Raw genomic sequence first — 20216 nt, 5'->3', positions numbered from 1 at the left:
ATAGGAAGTTGAATGTTATGTGTGTTAACAGCTTTACAAATTATCTGTGATTTTTTACTTTGGATTCTGACACTCATTACTGGACTTCTGTCATTTCTATCTGCGATAAATGTGTCAGGATCAACTGATACTGCATTTTTGGTGGGTTGTTGTTTGGGTTTGTTTTATATCTTCAATCTATATGATAGAAGACATTAAGTCAGCATTACTAGTCACATCCACCATACTGATAAGCAGATCTTGCCTAACTTTCAGGCACTTGACTAATGATGAGTTTATTCAGATGAAGAGTGAAACCCATGAGGTGGTGTAAACACATCTGTGTCTGGGACTCCTGTAAGGGCATCTATGTTGTGTGGAAGCTGCTCCTCCAAAAAGAGGTATGGCCTTCGTACTCAGAAAAACATATTTACACCCACACAAGTCTTGTCACAGGTTTGGCATTGATCCTTCTGCTTGCTGCTGAACTGTAGAGGAGTGCAAAGAGGGAAAAGGAGGAGAAGATAACTTTACAACAAGCAAAGAATGAAAATATTATTTCTAAAGTTGACGGTGGAGGTGATGGCACGTTTCTTCTACATGGCATTTTCATTTGCAGCTTTCATTTCCTTGGGTCCAATTAAACAAATGCAACCATACCTTTATTTTTCTTTAAACAAGTGTTTAAATATAATTTAGAAGTATTTTCTAGGTTTACCAGAAGTGAAATTATGGGCTTATGTGCTTTATATAAGTAAGTGCAAACTGCCAGACCAAGACCTTAGTGTGTACTGCTGCCTTTAAGAAGCTTTCTCTTCTTGAACCTACTTAACAATGTTGGTTTTAACCAATTTCCTGTTGGACTGGATCTAGCGTAATATCAAAATTGGTGCTAAGGTCTTCAGCAAAGTGTTTAAGTCTATGAGCCGTTACACCTTACAGACACTAGAGAGAGTGCAACATGATGAAATGCTTCATAAGTAGAGATGCAAGACTCAGATATCATTACACTGATGAACTTGGAAGGAGTGCACAGAATACAGCATAACAGTGATATGATTGTCTTATTAAGTTTACCTAGAAGACTACTTTGCTTTCAGAATTGCTGAAGGAAAACCAGATCATTCACAAGAATCATAGCATAAAGGATATTGTCACAATAAAACCTGCATGTGAAAAATGTCTAGATGAAGACCTTAGCACTCGTGTTAGCTGAAGAAAGATACAATCCACCCGCTTTACTAACATTATCTGGAAGGAAATTTGTGTTTTTAGGACAGCAACATACTTTTTTTTCTTTTTTAGTACATTTTCTTCTTAATCCACATGTCTCTGAAAATGCAAGATACTTATAGTTATTTACTTGTGCAGAAAAGTAACTTTAAGCTGATAGATCTGACCAAGTTTTATTGATGCAAGACTTTTTCTCTCATGTTGATAGAACAATCCTGTTCTGACTAATAAACTAGAAAGTAAGCTCATCTTATTATCTGTACTGACATGGACGATGTCATTAATTTCACTGAGGATTTTTGCTCAAGGAAGTATCATTCCTCAATTTATAGTGTAAGTTTAAACAGTAGCAAAAATCCCAGATGAAACTCCAAATGCAATTAAGACTATACACTGTCTGAAACACTAATGATGTCTAGTTCATATTTTATCAACTGTTGAAATTCAAAGCTCATAAAGGTCTCATTCTACCATAAACTGTTCATGCTTAATTCTTTTTAGTTTCTACCAGACACGCTCACTCCCAGGCAGATGATACATAATCAAGCAAATTCCTTAGCAGGTCATTAAAGACCTCACAGTAAGACATCATCTAAGAACTCACAGTACACTGATATGATCCGGAGATGGCAAAGATCATTCATTATTGGTCTGATTCTGCAGGACAGCAGACAATGTGAGTGACAATCTAAGCTGACATTGGAAATATATCTAGAAATTTTTCTCTAGAAGTCCAGGCATGGACTCCTATTATTTATTGCAGAATATTGCAGTAAGGGAGTTGCAAATTTGCAAGATATTTGCAGAGCTAAGAAATCTTATCAAGAACTATGCTAAAATACCATTGCTAGAGTAAGGAAAGGCATAACCTCCTAATCATAAATAAACCATGAAGGTCATGGTCAACACACAGATGACAGAATGCAACCGAAGGACCACTTCAGTCAACTCAGCCTCAGGCACTGGAGAAAAATTGTACTTAAGTTTACAGATACATCAGAAGGCAATAAAAAACCAGAAATACCATCAACTTCAGGATGACATTCGCAGAAACCTGAACTCTAAGAGCATTGATCTTATGTGTAAAGGCAGGCAGAAAATGATTGCAGTTGACAGGAACTGTGAATTTTAAAGACAAATCTTAATCCTAAATCAGAAATAATAAAACTAATAGTGCCTGAGAGCAATGTACTGTACATACATATAGCATCCTTGAATACATAACAGTAGTGTAACAGAGAGTTTAAAAATAAACTGAAAATAATATGATGGCAGAGGTTAGTAAAAGATTTGGTGTGAATCACATACTTTCAAAGGGAAAAGTAAAATAGTTAAAAGAGACTAGCTTGAACTGCTGAATGGCATCCAGACTGTTGTACATCTGGAAGTGTCATTGCTTGTCCCACTAAAACAGTCTTTTAAAAGGGGTTAAAAGGCATCTTTCATTTTTCATCTATAATAAGATTATCTATAGATATAAATGGCATTTTTAATATATAACTATCTGGGCAGATCTTCACCACATTCTCATCTGGTGAAAACTGACATTTACTTGTTCCATGTCAATTGACTCACAGTGATGTATGTTGCCTGAGCATCTGGCACTTTCATTTTACCACTCCGATCTTCAAACTATTTCCACTGTGGATTTCAGGTACAGGAAAACAGAAACCGTTTTTTCAAAGCTAGTTTCTAATATTTAAATGACAGTATGTATTTTGTGTAAGAGTTATTGCAGAAGGAGTTTTGCATTGTTTTTCTATTAATCTCAGTATAATCACTGAGGAAAAAAAAACCAACAAACTAAAACATCACCTATTGTGGCAATGAGCCTGAATCTTCCTTCCCTGATAACCATTATATTTACAGCAGGACAGTGTATCCTGATATCTCTGAAGCAAAGACCTTTGCAGTGCCTGCATGCAATACCCAGAGTATGTATCTCTCAGTGTCTTTTTCTTCAATTGCTATCCAGGAGACATATGCAACCTTTGATCTGGCAACATAAATAAAATGAGCATTTAGGAAAATTTTGAAGCCAGTAAACACAGTTTTGGGTTTTTTTTTAATGACTACATTTAACTAGAACATCATACTTTTCGTCAATTGATGATTAAACGGACTTCAGGGTCTACCTCTTCTCATCTCTACATTTTAATGAATCCAGATAGATAATATTAATGTTTTAATTTTATGCAGTTCATGCAGTCATAATTTCGCCATCAGAATTGTATGTCTCAGAAAAAATAAAGATTCTGTAAAAGTGGAGAAAGGTGAACAATATGAGTTTTAACTGCTGCATATTTTTTCTTAGTTCCACAGGCACAAATATAGGTTTTTTCATTATTTTTGTGTTTGTGCTCTCTGCAATATTTTAAAATGTCTCTTTGCTTTGCTAGCTGATTTCTAATTCCCTATCAATGTTTTAAGTGCATACAGTAGGAAAAATATTCAAACTCAGCTTGCAAAGATAAGTGATTTAGTGTTTCACTACTAGAGATTTGATAGAAATGTTATACATAGTTTTAAAATTTCTTTAACAAAACAGATGATTTTTAAAATTTTATTGCTGTAAATAATTGAATTAAAAATATTCCCCAAACATTGAACAAAAAGTGATTGTAGAAACAAAATGCAAAGGAACTGTAGAAAAATTACACTTGGCATCAGAATGGTGTCTTCTACGAGACCAGCAGATTAAAAGCTGTGACTGCAACAATACACCTCATCAGGTGTTTCTCATAACAAAGAAAATTACTGCATGGTATGAGCTGTGCAGAATGATTGCGGAACCATTGTCAAGGCTTGTACTAAAAGGTAATCAACACAGTTCAGTCAACAAGCACTAGATGGAAGAAAAGCTGAAAGTCCTGCTATTATGCAGTCGGTTTATATATTGAAAGAACTACTGCCCTATATAGAAACAGAAAATTGGCAGTGTGTTTGTAGTGGACAAAGACAGGTGGTTCCTCAGTTTACAAATGTGGTGTCTTTCCACATTACCATTTTTTCTGGTGTCAGTTTCTTATTACTTTCGTGGACTCTTGGTATGCAATCTAATTACACAGCAAAAAAAATATCTCAGAAATATTAACGGATTGTTGCTGAAAAGAGTGGGAAGAGACAAAATAAAATAATTTCAGGTCAACTCAGTGATGCTAAGTAACTGACCTGTGAAACTTCGCTCAAGTTGCCTTAGCTATCAATACTGGAAAAAAGTGAGCATTAGAAAATTTATTCCTGTGCTTGTGTTAGCCTTAAAATCTGGTCCTCACATGGAGTTAAAGGAAACACTTTAGTTCTGAGCATCTAAAAATTCTTGAAACTAAGAGACACATTGTAGATGCTGTGACAGCTAGAAATATAACTGAAAATAAAACCCATGTTCATTTCCCAATACCATTTTTTTCCAGAATAGACTCTAAATGGAGAGGTTTTTAACTTTACTGTTTAAACAGGATCTGTTTGCTGAAAGTCACTAGAGGACTAATAATCGCCTTGTATACTTTGGTTGACCAGTTGGCTACAAAACCAGAATACTCCCTATTACCCATGCCAAAGTAAATGTTTTGAAACCGTATCAAGATCCAACTCTGGTTGAAACTGAAAGAACACAGGGGAAACTAATGTTCTGATAGCTGTCTCCTGACTTGCAACTCATACTAAACTTTGCAGGGTTTTTATGAAACTAATTTGTTTTCTGAAGTTCTGCCCCATCCATAATCCTTTTGCAAATCAAGATCAGAGAGAGTTCAGTGGCTGCTCTGACAGGAGTGAACAAGAGTCCATTGAAAGTCAGTACAAGTGGCCTCACTGCCTCTCGGGTTTGGCTCAGGCTCATCATGCAGGATCTTTAGAAGTCACCAAGCTAAACCCTAACCAGAAAATGAACCAACAAAACTAAATAGCTCACCTGTGTAAATATCTAATGAATAAAACCCAAAACACCACCCCCACCAACCACCCAAACCTCGCCCCGCTCCCCATCCAAATTACTGTCTTCTGTCATCTCAAATATTTGAGAACTGATTTTGGAATGAAATTATTTGTGGTCTGTCGATTCAGAAGGAATTGCATTTGGTCTGCTTTGGTCTGAGTGAAGAAAGAAGCTGATTTTATTCATCTCCACAATTAGAACATGGAGATCTAAGGTATTCCAAAGCCATATGAACATATTATGACTTTTTTAAACTAATTTGCGTCAGAACTGAAAAACACAGAACTGAACAGAATCTGATCATAACTTTAAAAAGAAGAAATAGTTTGATTATTTTTATAAGGAAATTACACGAATGTGAGAACGAACCGGAAAGAGAATAATTACTTACATAATTTGACTCTATGAAAAAAGAATTTATCAGAAAATGGAGCGCAAATTGTATATAATGTTGATTTATTGCAAACCTTAACTAAAGTACTCAAAGTGTTCTCCATAAAATGCACCTAGAAAGTACCTCCCAGATTCAATATTATTTCACTATTCCCATTACCAAAACTGAAATTAACCTCCTTTCAAAGGATTTCTCTTATTCCTTGTTTTAGTTCCCTCTCAATATGACAGGACTTGCATTTGCCAACAGAGGGCAATAGTCAAGCTAGGAAAGACTGCATCCATCATTTTTGCAACTTCTAATGAGTCAGAAGGACACATAGAATCCTCATCTGCTTTTATGGATATTGCTGTGTAATTGCAGTGTAATTATGGCGCACAACAGCTTCAGAAAATTATCTTTGAAGAAAACAGCTGGTTCTCTTTAACAAACATAGATGAAATCTTGTCAATTTAGAAAAAAATCCAAAGGAAAAATACTAAAAATATATGCCAATAATAAACAGGAAAAAAAAAAAAGAGAAATCACATAAAAAATTGAAATGGATAAATCAGAGAAACTGCTATGAAAAATAAGCCTAAAGTATAAAACATTAGAAAATTACAATGATGTGAATGTTCTTTCATTATATGGTTTTATATTACAAAGCAAACAGGCTTGTTGAAAAGATTTCCATTTTCCTTCTCCCACTCATGTGTAGTATGTAAGACCCTGATCCTGACAGCCCTTCTGCATGCTTTCCACTCAGCAGAAGAAATCCCCTTGGTTACAGTGGAATTTCACAGCCCAACAAGGCCAGCCTCGAGCCCCACGCTGTATTGCCAGAGCCACGGAGCCCGCCAAGCCCTGCTCTGCCAAATCATTACCAACAGCTTCTGCTGGGCTGTGAGGGTGTTTGGCCGGGGCACCTGCGCCTGGGGGCCGGATGGAGTGGGCGGCTGAGGGGAGAGGAGAAGGTGTGTGGAGAGCTGGGCATCACTCTGTGGCCCTCAGGATGGGCACCGCAGCCCGGGGGACGAGCGTGTTGTGGGAGGGGAGCTTGCAAGGAGCAGGTTTCAACAGCCAGTTGGGGAACGGGACCAAACCACTTCTGCCACGGGCCTGGACATTCACCAGTCGACACGAGCTGAGGGGAGTGGAGATGGATTTGATGCATTTATGTAATGTGGAAACAATAAAAAAGAGAAAAAGAATGCTGCAAAACACATTTTAGTAATTACAGCAAGTATTTCCAAGGCTTTTGGGATCTATATTGATATATAAATATAAGTATTGTTATTATTATGATAATGTAATTTAACTTTACTAAAAACTAGCCCACAACAACAGTTAAACAATACATGCAAAAACATATGTCATATGGCAATGCTCTGTAAACCCTAGGGCTAGAAAGATTTCAGTACTGAAGATCTTTATTTCCATATGGTAAAGTGGGTAAACTGAGGGAATGGTTTTATCTCCCATATATTAATTTGTGCATGTGCTGTGTGGCTCTTCTGCAGGCAATAGGTAGACAGATAAGAGGGAATAAATGTATATCATAGTATCTGTGGAGTCTGTGTGCCGCAGTTACATGATGAATTTCACAATTTGTGAAGTAAGTTGAACTACCAGACTCAAAATAGTTGAGTGGAGAAAAGTATCTGTATTAAACTTGAAAGCATGTGGCCAAGATTATGCAGAGGAACATTGTTTGGCATATGGTATGATCTGTGAAACTTTGAAGAGTTAGAGTTTTGTTTATCAGAATCATATTTTAGTAATTCTTAATTTGCACATATTTAGAAATTGTAGGAATATATACTTATTATATACATTAATTCTGTAGGCTATGTCTGCATTACATATGGAGGCATCACTTGTGGGTCCCCAGTTAAGGATGTGCTTTGCACTTACAATAGAGTTATTGAGGTTTAATGATACATTTTCAGTCAATTTAACAGCATAACTAATAATAAATTGAACCCACAGCATATGTTATGAGAAAAAAATTAACATTTCTGAAAGAACTATTTCATTTTCTTAATGGTGCATGACTTTTTAGCTTCTTGCATTCCATCTCCTTGTTTGTTTAAATTTAGTAGAAACAGTGATCAGGCTGAAAAAAACCCATCATATCAGAGACAGAGTTCACTCTTGCATAAGTGCATTGTCCTCTGTGTCTGATGCAGCATAAGACTCGCCTAAATATTTGTAAAGGCTAGTCTCTAACAGCTGATCTACTGTGCGGGCAACATTATTGTTCCATGGAATCAAAGTTTTCATTTAGTTCAAGAGCTTTGAACGGTGCTGGGAGTGGAGTGTCAGAAGTATGGACAACTGGAAATACAGATGCAGTGTCGTGTGTTTACAGCAGGAGGCCTAAATTCTCCCTGCCATTTTCTCATATGAATTCTGCAACGGCAAAGTGGCGATATGCCTGAAGAAAATGCATACGGGCAACAGATCTGTGAAAAAGTAGGCAACTTCAGAAAAATGCAGGCTTACTAGTAGTCTAACCAGTTAACTGCAAGGTACCTTCTGTGCTGTTATCTGTTACACAGTCTGGGGAACAAATAATCTTCAGCTATACCTCAGAGAGCATGTGGTTGATGTTGCTGTTCCTCCTGGCTGATAATTAAAGGTTAGGTAAACAATCATCATTATGGATATTTCTTGCCAAGAGGACAAAAAAGATCAATGAGAAAGATGGCTTCATGAAAAGGCAGTTGGAATGTGTTATTGTCATTGGAGGAAATATTGGCAAATAGTCTAACTGAACTAAACATTGAACATGCTTTAACCTGTGTTCTAAAATGTTCAAACCACAGTTCCATTTTATGGAACTAAATAAACTACAAGTAATACCAGTGATAAAGCAATACCAGTGATAAAACATATGTAGACAATCACACAAGTTTTCCCATGAATTCTGCTGATTACTGAGAGACGTTTCAGTATCAAAATTAAGAATTAAAATTAAATATGAACATTCACTTCAAGAAGTGGCAACTGCTTTTGAATCAAAGCATTCAGTTAATAATAGCAGAGTTTTTTCATGTAGGTATTTACATTTTTCTTTAACATGATTATGAAAAATGCATTTTTTATATGATAATGCTTAAAAACTGGCATATAGTTTTAGTATTTGCAAAGAAGAAAACATTGCTGTAGGAGTTAATAATTTAAGGGTGAACATGAAGTCAGACACTGGAAGGAAGAAACAAGGAATTCGTTGGTATACCAAGGACAAAGAATTTGTTTATCCACAGGGATTACGTAGACTGTGGTTGAGTGATCCCACCATAACCTTGTAGTGCTGACATCGAGAATAATAGGTTCACATAAGCTTCAGTGCTGTTGTTGGCTTGGTTGGCTTTCTAGAAAAAGCTCGAAGGTGGAAACACTGAGGCTGAAAGAAGCTGTGCATGACAGACTTATTCTGGAGGCAGCACCTCTAAGTGCAAGTGGACTTCAAAGAAAGTAAGAAAGAATTTTTCAAATGACAACATTTTGACTTGATGATTTTTTAATGAAACTTCTTTACAGTTGAAGAAGACTAAAGAGGTGTAGCTGCCTGGGTCATAGTGTTTAGTCGTATTAGTGATATAGCAGCACCTAAATCCACAGCCAACCACAGAAATAGCAAATTACTGGATGAAGTACATTCAAAAGTTATATGCAAATTAATAGATGCTTATAATTTCTGAATAGAGCTTTAGTAAAAATAAAGACTAGCTAAGCCCTGTGAATCCCAAATCTTTTCATGTAACCAGGGCAGGAACCCCTACATTTCAGGTGTTTTGGTCCAGATACCAGGTTACTCCTTGTGTTCAAAAAGTGGTTTTTTTTTTAATTATTTTGGGCTTTACTTTTCTGCTTTATGAGCAGATTTTCTGTCTCTCAGGTAAGTAAATGGGAAAAGCACCATGTGTTGGTTGGATGTGAGGGCTCTCACAATGGCTAATGTGTTTTACTTCCTAGTTTCTCTCTTGCTTTGCTACAAACTGGTTGTGACTTGGTTGTTTTTTATATGGGAACTTAGGAATTTATGGCCATTTTTGTGAAATGGTTTTCACCTCTGTGTTACCAATTATGACACCAAGAAGTATAATGGAAACATGTCTGTTGGAAGAATATAACTTGTATGAGCAGAGGTTTTTGGGGGTTGATACTTCAAGGCCATGTCTCAGTTTTATTTTTCATCATGCAGGAAGGCGGAGTTGAGTAGATACAACTTTGTCTCTCAAGTGATGATGGGAATGTCAAGATTTTCAGTCTTCTTGCTGGCAGCTCTACTTAAAATAGCCTTCTGAAGCTCTTCGGCTAGTTTAATGTTGTAGTAACAATGTAGGTTTTTAAAAGCCTCCTATTTTATTTCTGCTTAGTTGTAGTGAGCTGTCAGTTTTCAAAAATGTTTTCTTCGTTCTTGTTTATTTCAAGGTCAGATAGAAGAAGGACTGTGTGCACAGCAACTGAGAAAATGAAGCAAAATGTGTACTTCTCTGAAGTTCAGACATATATGAGTAGTGGACATAAAATTCATAAAGGTCAGACTGTTGAGATTTTCACAACCACATAAATACCTTAATCTCTAGCTTCTAAACAGTTATATTTAAGGTAAGACATATCTGTGATCAGACAAATCTTGTACCTAGTTTTGTTTTGAGTGAGGTTATTCCATAAATCCTAATGGCTGTACTATTAACTTTTTAATCCTCAAAAAAAGTATATGGAATTTAATTCCCCATTTGTTAATCAAGCTTTGTAAATCACCCTAAACCTCATTCCAAATCTAGATTAAATTTAGATGACATCAGAAGGAGATCACTATTCCATGTTGCTTCCATTTAGCTTGTACTATCAAGATCTGTTTACTATAGATGTCTTCAAGTAGTATTTTCTTCAGCCCTTCTGAATCTGGCTATCCTATTAACAGAATCTTTCAGGTTAAAAATGTAACAAAGCAGTAGGTTGTGTTTCTCTCTTTGTACCAGTTCTGCTGCTGGAGATGACCTTTTATCTTCTGGCCGAGACAGAGTTGTTCTCTTTTTCTACTAAAGCCCTCATCCAGATCTACCAAACTCTCAAACATAGGTAAGCAGCAGCTCCACAAATGTAGATTAGCTTCTCAAGGAAAGTCACAGTCTCAACCAATAATGTATTTTGATTGTAGCTGCTAGTTTTTTGAAGTCAGGCTGGAACAACTTCATCACTCAGAAAAAAAAAGTTTGTGTTCCTAAGAGCTTCCAACCAGTGCTACAGCCTGTCCTGCAAGGAACCACAGAGCTACATGCAGACATGCTCTACTGCCACCCAAAAATACCATTGTCCTAACTCAAAATATTGCAAGCTATTTAAAAATTTACCAGCCAGTGAATCTGCTATTTAAAAGATTTTTTTAAAAGTTGTCCTTTGTTGTGAAGGGGAACAGGCTACATACGTGAGTGTTTCCAATGTATTTCCTGCCACGGAGCCCTCCATCTTCCATCTAGTCACTTGTAAGTACCCAAAGTTGGCGAAGAGCCTGTTTCTGAGAGAGCTTCTTCACCAACGTATGGCTGTGCTCAGAATGATTACTCTGGCCTTCAGTCTGCTCATTTAAGTCTAATGAGGTCCACAGAGGTGACTGTATGACTCACACAATGAAGTCATTTTTCCAATTAGCATTCTGACAAATGTATTATAAGTAGAGCTGCTTCAATAGGTTTCCACAGCTGGGGGAGAGATCAGGTATCACCAAATACTCCGTTACTTTCTTCTGATCTGGTCAGAGAAATTTCATTCACTCTTGAGTATGACTGTTCACACAACAGATGGGTATTTCATGTCTGAAGAGTGTGACCCTTTCCTAAATCAAGCTCTGTATCTGCAAGCCAAAGTGCTCATGCAAGGCACAAAATTAACCTTAGTCTTCAGTAGGTACTCATAATGTTCATACTAAAAAGCCTTCCTTTTATTAGGAAGTCTTTTATTCATTATTGTGGCATATGATGTTTGGAAATGTAAGCAGCTGACACCTAATGGAAGACTTTTAAGTAACCAACTGAAAAGCCATTCTTCCTGTGTGCCTATGCCCTTTCATTCTGGTATTCGTGAATGTTTATTGCATGAATATGGGAGGGATAAGGGAATCAGAAATTACCAAAAGAGTATTCATTATTTTTTGTTTGTTACTGGCTAAGCATTATTTTTCATTTTCACTTTTAAAAAATATTCATCTATTTAGAAAGCAGAAACCAAACCAAATGATTTAGCTAACAGTTATGCTCTACAAATTGTGAATAGTCAAAGTTCATTGTCAGCACATCACCCTATGTACTAAAGTTCAGTACATAAACTGTTCACAGATCTAATAAAAACAATGAATAAATTCATAGGAACTCAAATATCTTTACCAGGCAATCTGGAACAGAATAAAGTAATATACTGGTTTAGATAATTTATGTATTATGAATAATTCAGCTATTACTAATTGGAATTTTTCTACTTAAAAAATAATAATAATTTGACCTTGTTTGACAAAACATTGAAATTTCTATGAACAGTTTATTTTTCAAAATTAAACTTTGTTGAGATATACAATCAGCACCACTACCAAGTGAAAACTACAAGAAATTTGCAGAAGCTATTTAAGAAAGAAAAATAAGTCTGAAGATATTCCAAGAAGCAACAAAGAAAACCTGTGGCTTCCTTCACAAATTGTTAGGACTTCAGCAACGCTATGGTACATTTCTAACTGTGTTGTTATTATTTTTGCCTTTATTTCATTTTAATTTTGAGGGTTTGCTGCTGTTATCATCGAAGCAGGTAGCTAACAGGACACATACAACCAATTTACCCCTATGAAAAGAGACATAATTTAACCGCACTTCTTCAATAAAAATCCATTCTAAGTGATATTTTTTTCATAGTTCACTAAATAGATCATCTTATACTATGTAGGAGTACAAGTATTAGAGGTAACATGAAGTGCAAATTTAATTTTATACTGTGCGCACACTCAAGCAGGGAAGCTCTCAAAGCACAATGTTCTGACATAGTTGAGTCAAGGTCTGCAAAGTGGGGTAGTATCTACTACTGGACTAGCTGCTACAGTTGGGAAAAAATGGCAGGTTTTTGAATACACAAGAACTCCTGCAGATTCAAAGTAGATGAAGGAAACTCTGAAGCTAAAAGCACTTCATTTACTGCTTTCAAAATAGCAGTAATAAACAGCTACAAATACTACTTAATACAAAGTTCTATAGCAATACTCAAATTAATTCTGAACTAGCCAGAATAAGGCAGTGTTGTCTAGACATAGAACTGTACTAAGGGGATGACAGTAGCCAAATAGAGATTTCTGGATGTTCTTGCAAACTTCATGTAAATTTCACCAAGTCATTGATAGGTAGCATGGGTAAGTGAACCTGAACTGCATCGAGTCATTCAGGTGCTTATGTCCTACTGATTTTTTTTGGTTATACTGCTTTTGGCAACAGAAGTCTTCTCATCCATTGTAAGACATATTTCACCTTCCTTTAGGTGTCTAAGAATAAATATCTACAGCCAGAGCTGGTGCTTCAGGTTCCTGGTGTGGAAGTGGGATAGAAGAAACATGAACACAGTTCATCTGACCCACATTTGACAACAAATGATTTCAACACGTCACTTGCCTGCCAACAAAAGGGGCAAGGGATGTCCTCTCTGTTTGACACAGTGACCTCTAGATTTATAGGTAAGGTGTTACAATCCATACGGGGTTTTTTTTTGTTTGATTTTGGTTTTGAAGAACAGGAAACCATTTTCCTTTTATTTACACCTTGCAGTAAAATTATTTCCTACTGGTCACAGTTAACGTAGTCTGTTGTGAGCACTCCTCTTTACAAACTTGATACTCTAATCTTCAGAGGTCCATTAGTGAATCCTTCATAGTGACTTAGAATTAATTTGTTAGAATATTGTCTTTGTGTCTTTTTCTCCTGGTACAGAGCAAAAACAACCCTCCCCCTAAAAAACTCCATGTGTTTAAACAGTTCTAATAGCCTTACAGAAAAATCAGACTACAAAGGGTGGGCTAGAAAAAAGAGAGCAAGGTAGTAGCCTTCTGTGATTCCTGAGGAGACAATATATTTGATGATCTCATCATGAAGGTTACTAAATAAATGAAAGTAAATGGCTGGTTGATTCCCTTTAATTCAACATGTGGTGTAGACACTTCCTTCCCATTCCCTCGCTGCAGTACATTGGATCACATTAGGCTTGACAATAAGGATTGACTTAGTGGTTTTCAGTTCTGTGTAGTGATTTTGATTCTTTTTCAAAATGATTTACTGATTGCTGTAATGTGCTTTCTAAGTCCTCATTCTGTTGGTGGTGCTTTTGTTAACTTTTTTTTGGAAATCATTGCTAGGACTTTATTGACATACCTTAGCTGTTAATTTCCAAATCTCCCAATCAGCTATTGCTATGTTGGTTTTGTTATAAAATCATTGACCTTTTAGCTTTTTATTTTCTTTTTTTTTAATTATCCCCCCCCCCCTTTTTTTTTTCTTCCTCTTTTTTTCTTTGTTCTCCCCTGTTGGGTGGAGGAGGGGATGGACTTGTCAAAGACAATAACAGGCTACCAAAGTTACCATTGCATTAAGGCAGGTATGAATTTTAAAGTGTGTTTGACTTGAAGCAGGAGCACAGTACAAATGCAAATATTCCCCAGTGTGAAATAAAGCAAATGAAAGGAAATGAACATGAAGTACTGATTCAATGGTTCATAATCAATGCTAGTAAGGATGTTGGAATGCATGGTTTAGAATTTCTGAAGATGGTTACACAATATTAATCCACTATCTTGAGTTATTTAATATGTCCTTGATAGATGTTAAGGCATTGGTGAGGCTTTGCATACATCCTGGAATTAGTGTCATTTAAAAAATTATCAGTTTTTATCACCTCTCTTACCAGTCAGTACAAGTTAACTTATTAGATTGTAAGAGACTGAGAATGATGGAGACTGCAAATTCTTTTTTCAAATTTCTCATAATCATCCTTTCATGTGACTTTCATCTTTATTGCTTAACAGCTATGATCCTTCTCCAATTTATTAATGGTAGAACTTTTGCTTTTAAAAATTGGTTGACCCAAGTAAGTCTTACAAATGTCTTCGAATATTTTCATGTATCCAGTTTAATTAATATGATACTTACAGACTTTAACAAAAATCATTAGATATGGGCTCTTTCACCATTACATATTTTAATGGCAAAATCAATCAATTTCTGGTTTATAGTATTAATATTGATTTACTTTCATTTTCCAAAAATACCCATCTGATAGCATAGTGCAGTGGTGCTAGTACTTCATTAGCTTTAAAGTCATCTTTTCAAAGAGATTTTGATCTTAGTCAGGACCGTTTCAACTGAAGTGGACCGATAATCAATGAGGAGAAAAAAATGTCTCTGTGCTTTTGGGACAGAAGAATTGGAATTTCAATCTATTTTTTTAAGTAGCTAAAGTAAGCAACTTCTTCCTAACTTGTTTTTGCATGCATTGTAAAAATGGGAGTGTAGCCAGGCCCCTGAGGTTATTTGGTGTAATGTAATTGAAGCAGACTGTCTTTTTTTTTTTTTTTTTTTTTTTTTTTTTTTTTTAAAAAAAAAAATCATGTTCCCTTTTGGAGCACTCACCTTTTTAAGACACCTTCTGCTGTCCCTTCTTACATAGTCCACTTACTTGAGCCTTCTGGAGCTGGTGAAACTCTTTGAAGACAGATGGTATTTGTTATGTGTAAAGACTCCAGAAGATGAAACTTCAAAACCATATAGGCAGTCAAACCTGCAGCTTTCAGTGAGGAGTAACCGACAGCACAAGCTCATTCTGTTGATACTGGCAAGCGCTGACCTTAACAACACGATAGCTAGGGATGTGTGAAACGTTCATGATGAAGCCAAACACCTCCGAAGTTTCATACTTTTCTAAAAGTCCTTCATATTAGAACTGGGGTAAATCTACTCTTGAATTCAAAAGGATTTTGACATTGAATTAGAGTCAGAACTTTAGCCTGGTTCAAAACCCATTCAGAGGTTTGTTATTCTATTTATAAGCTTTTGTAAAAAAGTGGGTGAAATACAGTACTCCCCTCAGAGGAAACCAGTACCAATCAAAACCCGTGTGAATATTCACACAACTTTTCAATGAACCACCACAAAATTTTTCATGGATCTCCTAATATAAACTTACCTATTAACTCTGTTGTTACTTTGTTATGGTAACAAGCACATTCATTTAGATTCTTCCATTCGTTTTGACTTGAAAACATTTTGGTGCAGTCATTCGGTGGCCCACACATCATTTCTGGCCTGGAACTCAGGCAGATGTATCTTTTGGAAAACTGATACCACTATCCTGAGATGGGCAAAAAAATAAACTCCTGACTGCACCTAAGGGTTCCCAGACATGCCTCAGTCCCCAAACCTAGAATCCTATGCTATGCAATCTTTAAAATGCCATTTCATATACCAGGCCTTAAGTTATTTATAAAGTTAAAGAGGAGAAAAAAAAAAGAGGGAGGGCAGGAGAGGAAAGTGTCACTATGCCTACATTCCTGCTGCGGCAGTTTTGTTTGCACTTGCATAATTGTGAGCACAAGTGGAACCTGCATTTGGGTGCATTTTTGTGAATGACTATGCTACAAAGGCAGTGAAGCTCAAGTAACAATAAAGTATTGGCTATTTTACAGTCATATATGGTTATGGTGCATGTGCTGAGGTATGGCCAGTAAATCAGCTGTGATATGCAATGTGTGAATGTGATTTGCTTTAACCTTGGTATGTGAGGGTATCACCAAGCATATATGTATTTTCACTCAGACACATAACTTACCATCGGACCAGAGCAAACATGCACTAGAACATGTGATTTGTGATGATCTGAAAAAGTCAGATTGTGACCGTCTAAGGAGGTAAAGGAACAAAGACTGTTTCTTCCTTTGTACTCACCTAGCAGTGACCTGTGAACCGTTCCCATCTTACCACTATTTTGACCTGTAAATAAGGTCATGTATAAGAGATCAAAAAGGAGAAAGCTTTCTTTGTCAGCAGTTGTATAGACACGCAAGGGCCAGGGGCAGGCTGGACTGATCTAACCACAGATTCTGATTTTCCAAGCAGATTTCAAAAACGTAATTAGACCTCATAATACTAAATAAATGTTTGTGTCTCTTCTGCATTTGCTTTACAGAATATTTGAAAAAATTATATTAAATTAGAACTTAACCTTCAAAGAATTAATTTTTCTTTTCTCTCCCTTTCATTTATTGATAGTCATATCTCTTGCAACTTACCAAAAACCTTCAAACTAAGACTGTTCATGAAAAACTGAATAAGTGAGATTTTTACTCCAGCACACTGTAAAGATTGTATCAAAAGATTGGCAAAATGTGTCACCTACTTGGACCTGAAAGCTGTGATTTCAAGTATACGAACTGAAAAGCCTATGACTCAGCTGTAAGACATTTCATTACATGAGAGCCTCCATGTGCCATTTAAAATGTATAAGTGTCATCATAAACTTCCCACTCTCCTAAGAATAGAGCTATCACTGGACCCTGTTATCTCACAACCCCAAGGTACAATATGATAATGATACTGCTTAACATCAGTATATGGAGAGAGAAAACACTGGAGATGCCTCAAGCATCTCAACTATAAAGAAAATCAAATTAAAATATTAATTTACTGATTAATATAACATTAGATGACCCATTTCTCCAGCTTGTTAAACAACAAAGACTCGCAAAACTAAATAAGGGCCTAAGAGATAAGTGTTTTAAGAATTCCCATAGAGATGTTTAGCCCCTTTTTAAACATCATTAAAGATGTACTTTGCATATAACGGGCAGTTTTATTTTTTTGCTACACTGAAAAGCCCTGCTTGTGTTTATTAATATACACTTTTAAAAAAGGTTACAAAGTGAGGGTTTTGGTCACAGTTTGAACAATCATATCATAATGTAGAATGAAAGAAAATGAGCGCAAGAAAAATGAGTGCAAGACAGACTTGTGGGGGTGAAAGAGAACAAAATCTTGCAGGTAAATCATGGGACAGAAGGTTCAAAGTTTGATGTTTAACTACGCTACAAAAAATTAACCATTTGTACCCTCTGTGTCTGGAAAATGAGGGGAAAAAAGTTACTTTGCTTATCTTTTCTATTTAAAATGCCTGCTGTTTGGGAAAATGGGAAACTGCAATACATGATTCGTATATAGGAAATGGCAATCCAAAGTAACTTATTTTAAAACTAAAAAACCCATGGTGAAGTCCTAAAGCAAATTTTATCCCTCTTGAACCATGGTTATGTCCCATGACATCAGGATATTGCTTGAATGTTTGTGCTGCATTTTACTGAAAAGTATCAGTAAGAGTATTTAGTATTTAGGTTTTTAAAAAATGTCTCTCCCTAAGTCAAACCCTCATACTATTAGAATTGTCACTGCACTCCTATGAGCCAATCTATGACTTGTTAGGGGAAGAAACTGTGAATCTGCTGTTCCCATGGATAAATGCCTCTGTCTTTTCCTTAGTGATCCACAAGGTATCAGCCTGTGAGCATGTATGTTCACCTTGTATCTCACATACTATGTATATTTTCAAATGAGCAAAAAGCCAAGAGAGAACTATGAATTCCAAGTTGGTCAGAAAAAAACCACAACTATTTGTGTAATAGGTTCGTAATATTCCTCTTGCAAAGTTTTGCATTTCTGGCCTTGGCCCCCTCATACATGTGATTGCATAGGTTGGGAATAAGGCAATTCAGTCTTCCTAAAACACCGTGTGTGTGTGTGTGTGTGTGTGTGTGTCTGTTCCCTGTACATACAGCATTCCAAGTTCTTATCCCCCTCTTTTTTTGTTCTTGTTCCCCAGGCACTGCCTCCACGGTACCAACTATCCTTATCCCTGCTCCCATGGCAACAAGTCTCTGTTCCAGCGGTAACATCTCTGACTCTTCACCTCCTCCCTCTGCAGCTATGTTCTACACCGTGGAAGTAGCTTGATTTTCTCTCACTAGTTTCTTTCCTTTATTTATCAGGCCATCTGTGCTTGTTCCAAAATGTCTACTGTGAATATACCGATTCTGTATGTGGCTCTACTTTAGCAAAAAAATGAGTGAACCCAGGCCTGTTTTCTTTCTTTTCCAACCATACTCTGAACTCTTCTCTTCTATGCTTGGCTGTCTGAAAGAGGAAAGAATTATTATTTTAAACATTGTCCTCCCACATTTCCATGGCAGGATCAGCACGAATTGAATTAGAACCACAATCATTTTGAAATGTAAATTAGATTATGAAAGGTTAGAGTTGTATGTGCTTTAAAAACACTCCAACTGGCACCAGACTGTTTTTTGTAGACACTTTGTTCACAGAAAAGAAGATGTGAATTTTTTGAAACAATTTGCTAATATTAAATGAGAAAAATATTTTAGAATAACCATTCCCTTTCATTTTTGGTTGGCTCCTTAATATGCTGGAAAGCATTTTATAACACAGAATATTCATTTGGGACCACCATTCAATTGTGCAAACAAGCCAGTAACAGCTAACAGTTCCAGAATCAATATGCAACCATTTGAGAATGCCAAAAGTACATGGACCCGAAATGACCAAAAAGAAAAGGGGAGGGGGAGGATAAAATTTAATGGTAGGTGAGGGGTAAAGATCCAGAGATCCAGTGAGGGAGTTATAAATCTCATGGACATGATAACAGTAAATGTGTCATTTTTAAAACAATTTGCTGATTTGTGATCGTCTGGAATAAATGTCGCTGCTAAAGAATAGATCACTTACATTACAATGACTAGCAAGTTACTCATTTTTCTGTTGCACAGTGACTTTATTTTTTAGAAATCTTTTCCTGTTATTTCTTTTCAAGATCTAAAGAGGTTAGACCTGGAAGTTCCCTTAATCTTAATGGAAACACAGGATATTTAGCAATTGACAGACTGAAGTGCCCTGTTGAGATGGTATTGAATAGCTTCTTTCTCCTAAAACATGAGTAACTGCATCTCCTATAGCCCTTAGTTACATTATTTTTGGAGGAAGAGCTGTTTTTTGCACCTATGCAAGTTGGGGGCCAACTGGCTGGAAAGCAGCTAGCTCTGCAGAGAAGGACAACGGGATCCAGGTGGACAGCAAGTTGAACATGAGTCAACAGTGTGCATAACAAAAGGTAAAAAAAAATCCATATTGGGCTGCATTAGCAAGAGTACAGCCAGAAGGTCACCTAAAGTGTTTATCCCCTCTGAGAACTGGTGTGTGCACTCGTCTGGAGTGCCACATTCAGCGCTGGGCTCCCCTCTACAAGAGAGGTACCAACAAAGTGGAGCAAAGCCAGAGAAGGGCTACTGAGACAGGCAGGGCCTGGAGCACACAACATACTGAAGGAATGTATTTATTTAGCCAGGTGAAAAGAGGGCTAAAAGGTGTAGCAGGTGGTTAGAGAGAGATAGAGGCAGTCTTTCCTCGAAGGTTCACAATGAAATGTAAAGGGCAGTGATAAAAAGGTGCAGCATGAGACTTAGCAAGTGGATTTAAGGAAAAAATTGTTCACAATGAGAGCGGTTAAGTGCTGAACAGGCTGTCAGAAAGGTGGTGGACTTTCCACAAGGGTTTCAAAATTGGACTGGACTATGCCCTAATCAACCTGATCTTATTTCTGCGC

At 36.6% G+C, this 20216-nt stretch overlaps 1 long non-coding RNA gene across 1 annotated transcript; it reads left to right on the top strand.

Annotated features, from left to right (window-relative positions):
• The first annotated feature begins 10526 nt into the window (after nt 1–10526).
• LOC114013731 (uncharacterized) lies at nt 10527–18867 on the top strand. The gene is made up of 3 exons (XR_003556878.2): nt 10527–10619; nt 13050–13242; nt 18423–18867. It is a non-coding gene; the product is annotated as an uncharacterized LOC114013731 (long non-coding RNA).
• The last annotated feature ends 1349 nt before the right edge of the window (nt 18868–20216 follow it).

The sequence above is a fragment of the Falco peregrinus genome, chromosome 5 (assembly GCF_023634155.1).
Source record: "Falco peregrinus isolate bFalPer1 chromosome 5, bFalPer1.pri, whole genome shotgun sequence".
NCBI classification, from domain to species: Eukaryota; Metazoa; Chordata; class Aves; order Falconiformes; family Falconidae; genus Falco; species Falco peregrinus.
Note: the sequence above shows the minus strand (reverse complement) of the source record. Positions and strands in the feature narration are given on the sequence as shown.